This window comes from Orycteropus afer, unplaced genomic scaffold, assembly GCF_000298275.1.
Source record: "Orycteropus afer afer isolate SDZICR_OR568_19922 unplaced genomic scaffold, OryAfe1.0 scaffold00413, whole genome shotgun sequence".
In the NCBI taxonomy this organism is placed as follows: Eukaryota; Metazoa; Chordata; class Mammalia; order Tubulidentata; family Orycteropodidae; genus Orycteropus; species Orycteropus afer.
Window position 1 is genome coordinate 2,660,997 of NW_006922000.1, and position 10,735 is coordinate 2,671,731.

Sequence of the window (10,735 nt, forward strand, 5' to 3'; positions counted from 1 at the left end):
GTCCCTAGAGAATGACATCATGCTTAGGAAAGTAGAGAGTCAGTGAGATGGACGGACACAGTGGCTGCAAAAATGGTCTCAAGAACAGTAACAACTGTGAGGATGGTGCAGGACTGGGCAGTGTTTCATTCTGTTGTACGTAGGGTCTGTGAGTCAGATCTGACTTGACAGAACCTAACGACAACCATCTGACTTAAGGGAACTGCAATCAGAGAATTTGGCATTCTCTAGCCTTATCAAACAATATCATTAATATCACATATAAGTAATATTTTGCTGAAGGTAATTCAAAAACAGATGCAGTGATATATTGGCAGGGAACTTCCAGAAATGCAAGCCAGATTCAGAAGAGGATGGGGAACAAGGGATATCACTGCTGATGTCAGATGGATCTTGGCTGAAAACAAAGAATACCAGAAAGATGTTTACTTCTGTTTTATTGCCTATGCAAAAGCATTCAACTTTGTGGATCATAATAAGTTATCAATAGCATGATGAGGAATGGGAATTCCAAAATACTTCATTGTGCTCATGAGGAATCTGTACATAGACCAGGAGGCTGTTGTTTGAACAGAACAGGGGATATTGCATGCTTTAAAATCAGGAAGAGTGTGTGTCAGGGTTGCATCCTTTCAGTACACTTATTTCAATCTATATGCTAAGCAAATAATCCGAGAAGCTGGACTATATGAAAAAGATTGTGGCGTCAGGATTGGAGGAAGACTCATTAATGACCTGCTATTTGCAGATGACACAACCTTGCTTGCCAAAAGTGAAGATGACTTGAAGCACTTGCTGATGAAGAGTAAAGGCTACAGTCTGCAGTATGGATTATACTTCAACATAAAGAAAACAAAACAAAACAAAAATCCTCACAATTGAACCAATAAACAGCATGATAATAAATGGAAAAAAGATCAAAGTTGTCAAAGATTTTATTTTACTGGGATCCACAATCAACACCCATGGAAGTAGCAGTCACAAAATCAGACGTCATATTGCACTGGGCAAATCTGCTGCAAAAGACCTCTTTAAAGTGCTGCAGAGCAAAGATGGCACTTTGAAAACTAAGGTGTACCTAACCCAAGCCATTTTTAATCACCTCATGTGTGTGTGAAAGCTGGACAATGAATAAAGAAGACCAAAGAAGAGTTGGTGCCTCTGAATTACGGTGTTGGCAAAGAATACTGAAAATACCATGGACTGCCAGAAAAGTGAACACATCTGTCCTGGAATAAGCACAGCCAGAATACTCCTTGGAAGTGAGAATGACCAGACTTTGTCTCACCTACTTTGGTCATGTTGTCAGAAAGAACCACTCCCTGGAGAAGGATGTCAAGCTTGATAAAGTGGAGGGCTGGTGAAAATGGGGAAGACCCTCAACAAGATGGATTGACAAAGTGGCTGCTACAATGGGCTCAAGTATAGCAAGGACTGTGAGGATGGCACACGACCAGGCAGCGTTTCGTTTTGTTGTATGTTGGGGTCACTATGAGTCAGAGCTGACTCATTGGCACCTAACAACCTAACAATAAGCTTCACTGGATTTGCTTCTCTAGAGGAGCTCTGGTAGCATAGTGGCTAAGACACTTGCCTGCTAACCAGATGGCTGGCGGTTCAAACCCACCAGCCACTCCTCGGAAGGAAGGTTGGGCAATCCTACTTCCGTAGTGATACTGCCTCGGAAACCCAAGGAGGGGTCGCTATGAGTCGGGTTTGACTCGATGGCACATAACAACAACAACAACAGAGAAGCCAGCCTAATACAGTGGCTTAATCCATAAAGAATAGATTGGTGCACGTGTTCCAGGAGGTTAGAAAATAGCAATGATAATGTTAAGAAGAATTGTGGTTTAACCACCCTCTTGTAACTTTCTGTCCTGTCTCACTTCATGTTTGTAAGCACATACCCCTGATTCACCTGATGGAAACCTCTCTCTTCCTGCAGTTTGGAACCTGGGTGCTAGTGTCTCTCCCAGTTTGTGGGCTTCTCTACCTTTCAACCAAACTCTGTCTTCATTTCTAACAACGTGTAAGACTGGTGCTTTGCTACAACATTTCTTTGTGTCTCAAAGGTGGATTTACATGTGCAACTTCCTAGGTGCCAGGGATTTGGGAAAACAGCACCAGTCTGGGTCATTATTGGACTCCTTGTCTCTATGGTGGATTTAGGAGTTGTGGAAAGGTAAATAGCAATTGCATCTGTGTCTGTGCTCTCTTTGCATAGGAGTTTCCTGAACTTTATTATATGATTTGCCTTTCTCTATCTTGTCTGGTTTTTTAAAGTGAAATGTAAGTTCCTCCGATTTTTGCTGCCACACAGTCATTGCTTAAGAATCTCAGAACATAAAAGCCACTTAGAAACAGTGGGCACAGTTCAGATCAAAACACTGTCATAAAAATTCTGCAGCATTCCTTCATTAACTGTTATGTTATCCAGTTCTGAGACACTGAAAGCTCTTAGCTTTACTTTAAAGCTTCTGAAGCTTACTTTATGCTGCTTTCGTGAATATGGGAAATGCCTTATCTATGATTGACACTGAGCCTCCTTTATAAACTCCCACTCATTACATGAACAAGCATTTTTTTCTTCAATATGTTTGTTTCTATCTGCTTAGCATGACCTAACCAAAGACAGTTCAGAAAATCAGTGGCCACTTTGGGAGATCATTGATCTTTCTAAGTTAAATACTCTATATGGTAAATTAGAAAATAAAGGCTCCCACATTAAGAAGTTGCAATGGGATATCTTTTTCAATGGGTACCTTGAGGCCTCTCAAGAGATAAAAATAACAAAATAACTTTTCTGCAAGACACTCTTTCTAAATTGACTAAACAGTATTAGGAATTGAAGAATACAGTTTCTGAACTAAATTAAAAAAAAAGGAATTACAAAATCAGAGCAGTGCTGTGCTTACACCCCTCACTGCAGTTCCCTCTACTCCTCAGCCAGTGATCACTTTTCTGTATCCCACTCTGCCTTCTTTGTGTGAATTTCCTTTATACTCTGAAGAATCTGCCAAAGATTCAAAGCCAGAGAGTCCAAAGACAGCAACAACTAACAATTCCTCTGGACTCCCACACCCCAAGATTTAACAAGGTCTCCAATATATTTCTCTCAGGTTTTGCATGCAGATTTGCAACCTTTAAAATTAACAAGTGAGTCTACATTTTTACAATATGTCAACAACTTACTCATATGCTCCACCTCTTGGTAAGCCTGCCTAGAAAACAGCATCACTTTGTTAACACATTTAGCTGCTAGTGGACATAGCATTTCTAGAGAAAAATTACAAGTATTTCAGCTTTCTGGCGAATACTTAGGTCATTAATTCAGTATAGAAGGCACTCCTATTTAAAAAAAAAAAAAAGGCTATTGCAAGAAAAGAAAAGAAGCTATCATAGCCTCCCCTTTACCTAAAACAAAGAAATAATTAAGGAGATTTTTAGGGCTCTGTGGCTATTGTTGAGCTTGGATTCCTAACTATTTTCTCATGGCTCAATTTTTATACAAATATTTAAGGACCAATGACCCTGATACATTTTATCTCACTGCAGAAGATCAGAGGGAAATAATTAAATTAAAAGAAACTTTGAGTAACATGCCCGCTTCAGGATTCCCTGATAGCTATCATTTGAACTTCTCTTTATTTGTACTTGAAGTTCCTGGTAATGCTTTAGGTGTTCTTACACATAAACTCAGAGGATAAAAATAGTCCTGTAGGTGATTACAGCCTGCAGCTAGAAGCTACTTCCCTTGCCTCAGGGCCACGGCTTGTATTGCAAAATTGGTGGAAACTACTGCAGATACAATTTTAGGGAATCTTATATATATATATATATATATATACCCCATGCTATGTCTGCTTTACTCCAACATTTATCTACTAGCAGACTCCCCTCCTATGAGGTTCTTCTTCTGGCACTTGTTGACAGAGCTAGGCTTGCCAACCATGGAGCAAGAGAGCTGAGTATCTTGTGGCAGTGTGAAGTGCCTCTGGGCACTTATCTGTAAAGTTAAGGAGCTTTGTAACACTTGCCTAATCAGGGAAGAGGCCAGGTGCACCCAAGAAGTTCAAGGGGCTGAAGGGCCAGGAGACCAACGGACCAGGAAACAGAAGCTGAAACACAGGAAACAGAGCTGCCTCGGCCTGAAGGTGTAGGGCCACAACCTTGGTGGTTTCAAAAGGCGGACCCACAATCTGCTGGGTATCAAAGGACCACAGCCTCCTAAGTTTCAAAGAGTCAGATCTTCACCAACTTGGTTCTGGAGTGGAGGGCTGTCATTAAGGTGTGCTGGTGAGAAGGGGCCAGAGCTGCTGACCAAAACTGATGGATCAGGGACGACATGCCCAAGGGGCGAAAAAAAAAAAAAATCAAGTTTGGTGGGGCCAAGGTGGTGGGAGTCTCCATTCAGTTGGACTAGGAGAATGGGGCTGCTCAAAGCTGAAGGAGCAGAGTTGACATCCCAGGGGGCCTGGAAAGTGGAACTGAAGCCCAGCACCAAAGGACCTGCACCCAGAATCCAGAGAGTAGAAAATTCCTAGTGTGTGGAGGGCAGGGCCATTGCCTAGATGGTCTCAGAAAATAGGATTATTTTTAAGCTTTGAGTTGTTGTTGTTGTTATGTGCCATTGAGTCATCTCCAACTCATAGTGACCTTATGTACAACAGAATGAAAGTGCCCAGTCCTGTGCCAGCCTCATGATCCCTACTATACCTGAGTCCATTGCTGCAGCCACCATGTCAATCCATCTTGTTGGAGCCTTCTCCTTTTTCATTGACACTCCACCTTACCAAGCATGACATCCTTCTCCAAAGAACAATCCCATCTGACAACCTGATCAAAGTAGGTGAGATGAAGTCTGACCATTCTTTCTTCCAAGGAGCATTCTGGCTGCACTTCTTCCAGGACAGATTTGTTCGTTCTTTTAGCAGTCCATGGTACCACAAGCTTTGAGAGGTAACAAATTCTGTGGGGTTTCAGACTTACTTAATGCCCATTATTCCTTCTTTTTCTTCAATTTCTCACATTGATAATGAAATGCCTACCTTGTGCTTGTTCCACCATTGTACTCTGATAACTTTTATTCTAGATTTCACAGGTTCACAGATGATGAGGAATTTTGACCAGAATAGAATTTGGACTTGGAGTTTGATTTAAGACTCTTAGGATGATATGATGGGTGAGTGTGTTTTGCATGTGGCAAGGACAGGAATTTGGGTCATGGATTTAATAGTGTACCTCCAAAATATGCGTCACCTTGGTTAAGCCATGATTCTCAATAACTTCACAGTTATGTAATAATCTGACAGGTTTTTAATGATATAATCATCCATCATAGTGAGACCTGATATAATTATTCTCCATTTGTGATGTATTATAAATTCCCAGTCATAGGATGATATGATGGGTGAGTGTGTTTTGCACGTGGCAAAACTTAGTACACCCTGAATTATTGAAATATTGTCAATCTCTAATATAATACTCTAAGAAATATTTTTCACAAATTAAAGAAATATTTGAGGAGTAAAAATCTGGTTCTTCTCTTTTAATTAATATTACCCCAGGAGATCATGTCTATTGAAAAAGGTACCAACTAGAAAATTCTTTAAATTCCACTGGACAGGTCTTATCTAGTTCTTTTAACTAATCCTTATGCAGTGAAACTAGAAGGAATTAACCCTCACATTCAGTTATCAGAGCTAAAAAAAAAAAAAAAAAGCCAAAGCACCTATCTGGACTTGTCAGCCAAATGGAAATTTGAAACAGACTGAAATGCCCTAGTAGCCAGAAGTAGACAACTTCAAAATCAAGCAGCTGTTCTCAGGAATCACAGAACAAGATTGCATGCAAGTTGGCAAGTGGCTGAAGTTTCTGGATTCTGTTTCTCAACTGCTGGTTTTAATAGTTTTGTCTGTTTGACACACACTTGTGGAATTATTAGTAGGTTTGGTAATTGTTGAATAGCTTTAACACTAACCCATCAGGTTAAATCATTTATTCCTTATGCCAGAAATTGAAATTTTTGTACTCTGTTTAACATTTATAGCCTTTAAAATTACCTTTATTTTAAAGTGGGGACCAGGTTTGCTTGTCTGATAGAGCCTGGTGGAACCACTGAGACTATGGCCCCTAGCTGCTCTTCAGGTCTGGAATTGAACCCACACCTGTGGTTTCCAGCCAAACAAAAGACAGGCATATGAGCTGAACATTTACCTCAAGTAGATACTTTCCTTGGAGAAAACAATCATGGGAGAAAGATGGGCTGCTTATTCACAGGGAGACAGCAGGAGTGTATGGAGGGATGGACACTGGGAATAGGTAACTATGGGGAGGAAGTGGGAGGGGAGCTGTTGCATTGTGGTAAACTGTGGTCAATGTCATGAGACAAAGTATATGTTGTATGGAAAGTGAATTTGCTCTGTAAATATTCATCCAAATCACAATTAAAAAAAAAAAAACAACCCATATTGAGGGACATTCTGTGAAATACCTGACCAGTGTTCTTGAAAATTGTAAAGGTCATGAAAAATAAGGAAAGAAACTGAGAAACTGTCTTAGACCAGAGGAGACTAAGGACACATAACAACTAAACACAATGTGAGATCCTGAAAGAGAAAAAGAATATTAGTTGGAAAACTGGTAAAATCTATCTGAAGTCTGGAGTTCAGTTAATAGTAGTATAATTAGTTGTTAATTTCCTGGTTTTGATACTTGTACCATGATGATATAAAAGGTTGACATTAAACAAAACTTGGTGAAGGAAAAAAGAAAAAAAAGTACCTTTATTTTACCAACTTGGGTTCATCTCCTAATAATTTACTAAAAAGAAAGTGTTTTACACACATTTTTCTCTTTATTATATTACTTTAGTTAACTTTTCTCCATTATGAATTTTTTTATAAGTATATTTTTTGTTTATCAGAACCATCAGTAGTGCTTGAAATGAAAATGCTTTATCAAATTAACTCATCAGTAACTAGCCCAGGAATTTTACTGAATACTGTATATGTCATCTTTCTCCTCATTCCATCTGAGAACATGTGATCCCCTCATTATACCCGTTTTAGATAAGTTCATACTTAACTTTAATACTGATTAGGAAAAACAATGTAAATGGTCCATTTGTTTAAAACTATGGTTACCTCCAAAATTATCCATCTATTCAGCAGTGTCCTGTTTCAATCTTACTCGTGCCTGGATAGGTCCTGATGGAGGTTCTGTTTTTCCTGCATCATGCAATCTTTTTTTTTTTTAAAGTAATACTCAATATTATTCCTCATTAATTAGTAGCTGTCTTATAATTGTCAAAATTCCCCAGTTCTTTGCCCAACTCTGAAATCACCTAGAATTCTCAAAATTATTCACTTGTGATGTTTTATTAACTGCAGACTTGCTTGAAAGACCCAATCACTCCATTCCATTTCCTAATATTCATACTGGGGCAGGGATGTTACATGCCCCATCTAAATATGTTTTTTTGTGTGTGTGTGTGTGTGTGGAGGATCAGTTTATTTGGGCAAAAAGGTCAGTGATTTAACCTCTACTTGTGCCTTGCCATGTTTTGATGGTTGGAATACTTGGGGCCAATTGTATCCTAGGTATCTTTGGAGTTCTCATTAGCATCCATTCATATGAGGCAGCTTACTATGAAACAGTGACTTGAAATTAATATCCCTACAGAAAAGAGAACTTGTGCTCTCAGACAGTCCCATTGCTGATAAACCTGGTTAGAGCTGGTCATTTCTTCAAACATATTTTTTCCCACTTATGGCATATTACAATTAGAAAAATCTATTCTCAATCTATCTGCCATTATGGCCCAAATTCCTGATAATGTTGCTGATGGAATGGCAGCCCAAAAGACATCCTTACTATCCCTTGCTTAAATTATATTAGATAATATAATTGTCCTTGATTTCCTCCTAGCTCAACAAGGAGGAGACTGTGTGTTGTGAATACCCCTTGCTGTTCAAGGACGAAAAGTTCCAGAGAAGTAGAAAAAGCTATTATTAAAATATGTCAAAGTCTCCTTGTTGCATACAATTCACTACATGACTGTACCTTCCTCCTTTGATAGTTTCAGTTAGTACCTCTAAGTATCAAATCTGGAATACCTCTTCTACTAGCCTGCCTAGTCCTTCTAATCATTGAAATAGTTGTTATAGGTCTTGTTAAGTGTATCATGCACTCCATTTCTCATTGCCACAGACAACCTTTGAGACATCTAGCCATGTAGTGAATCATATAGTGAAAAGAAACTAAATTTGCTAAGGAGAATGAAGTTTAGTTCTGAGATCAGAACTTTTTTTTTTTTTTAATTGTGATTTGGGTGAAGATTTACAGAGCAAATTCATTTTCCATATAGCAGTTTACATATACTTTGTCTCATGACATTGACCACAGTTTACTACAATGCAACAGCTCCCCTCCCACTTCCTCCCTATAGTTACCTCTTCCCTGTGTCCATCCCTCCATGGACTCCTGCCCCCTTAGCTGTCTCCCTGTGCATAAGTAGCCCTTCTTTCTCCCATATTGTTCTCTCCAAGGAGAGTATCTACTTGAGGTAAATGTTCAACTCATATGCCTGTCTTTTGTTTGGCTGGAAACCACAGGTGTGGGTTCAATTCCAGACATGAAGGGCAGTTAGGGGCCATAGTCTCAGTGGTTCCACCAGGCTCTATCAGACCAGCAAACCTGGTCCCCCCCCTATTTTTTTTTCCTCCAAATGATTTTGAGTTTTGTTCCACATTGTTCTCCCTCTCTATCAAGGATCTCCTACATAGATCCCCTTCCAAGGGGATGACAGTGGTAGCCAGGCACCATCTAGTTCTTCTGGTGAGATCAGAACTTTTGGGAATACCAAGTTATTCCTCTATTGCCTGGCCACCTTTAATAACAGAGCTGGAGTCTGAGGTCTTAAACATTAAAATAGAACAACTGCTGCTAAAATAATAAATCCTTGCAGAAGATGGGTAATTCCTTTGTGCGTGATCTGTGCCCCCAGTAGTGGCTTGATCAAAAGAAGGAGAATGAGTAAGTAACCTCCCAAACTGAAATACTTAGCATGACTAAAATAACTGCCCAGATCCAAATTAAACTCCATTTTTTAACCAAACTGCAACTTGGCCTAAAATCTTTGCTTCTGCTGCTCTGAAAATACAACTTAGCTTGCTAAGCTAAGTTGGGTTTTCATTATGCCATTTGTTCTTTCTGCAAGTCCACAAGACTAAGAATGATAAAGGCAATGAAATCTCTTGCAAAAGTTTAACTGCTTGAAACCGAACAGGAGCAGAGTCAAGATGTCAGCTTGTGTGAGGAAATGTTTGTTAAAACACTTTTGTCAAGAATGCTTGCACAGCTTAAGAATGCCAAGATGAATGCCTTGGTCCACAAGTTCCAGGAGGTTAAAAAATAGAAATGATAATGTTAAGAATTGTAGTTTAATAGCCCTCTTGTAACTTTGTGTCATATATCTCCCTTGTGCCTGTGAATGTGTAGTCTTTCGTTTATTCCACAATAAAAATCTCTCTCTGATCTTTCACTTTGAAACACTATAATACTTTGCCTAGGTGCTAGTATGTTTCTCATTCATGGATCTCTCTACCTTTCAATAAAGCTCTTTATTTTCACTTCTAACAGTGTGTAAGACTGTTTTGCTATGACACTTCTGAAAAAGAGTTTGAAAACTAGTTAGGCATACACACAAATATAAAAATGAGTCAATTATTAACTCCAAAGAGAACAAAAGTTTTGCAAAAAAAAAAAAAAAGGAACACAATCAGAGTACACTCACTACATGATTCACCTGCAAATAATATATCCCTAGTGATGATTTGGGAGCTCTGGTAGCATAGTGGCTAAGGCACTGGACTGCTAACCAGAAGGCTGGCGGTTCAAACCCACCAGCCACTCCTCAGAAGGAAGATGGGGCAATCTACTTCTGTAGTCATACTGCCTCAGAAACCCAAGTAGGGGTCACTATGAGTCGGGTCCAACTCGACGGCACACAACAACAACAACAACAAGTGATAATTTAATATAATGTACATATTAATTTATCCCAAATTGTGATCTATATCACTGAGCCACAGACACAAGAGAAATATGGAGGAGATAAGGAAGCAAAGAGGACTAAAGCTTCCTTTTCTATAATAGGATATCAGTAAATAATAGCTAAAATGCATAAATCAAGAAATAGAATTATTGCATGTTATTATAAAATATGGAAGTCAGTGGCATTAAACAACAATCTAAAAATAAATTGAAAATGGTTTCCTTTCAAGAGTGAAAATTGGGAATAGGCAGAAACAAAGTGTATAGCTACCACTTTTCTTTAAAAGACTTCTAAATTTATTTGAATGATAAAAAACATTTTTTTTTAAATTTAATGTTTGCCTATTCTGTTGTATTAAATTCAACACTGTCATCCTGTTTACTGATAGTTACTAAGAAGGAAGATTTTGTTGCTGCTTAAGAAAATCCAATTGCTAGTTGCCACGGACTAGCACAGTCACTGGGTTCGGCCTTATTACTCAAAGAAGATTATAGGTGAATAGGGAGTCGGCGAACTGGCTAACAGAAGACAAACAACTCAGAGGATGCTTGCAGCTGAGAGCGTTTATTATGCTTCAAAGCCATATTTTTATAATATATGTTAGTTGCTTTTACAAAACTACCATCTATTTTGATTTCAGTCAGTCAAGCAAGTTAAAAATAAAGTGGAGATGTT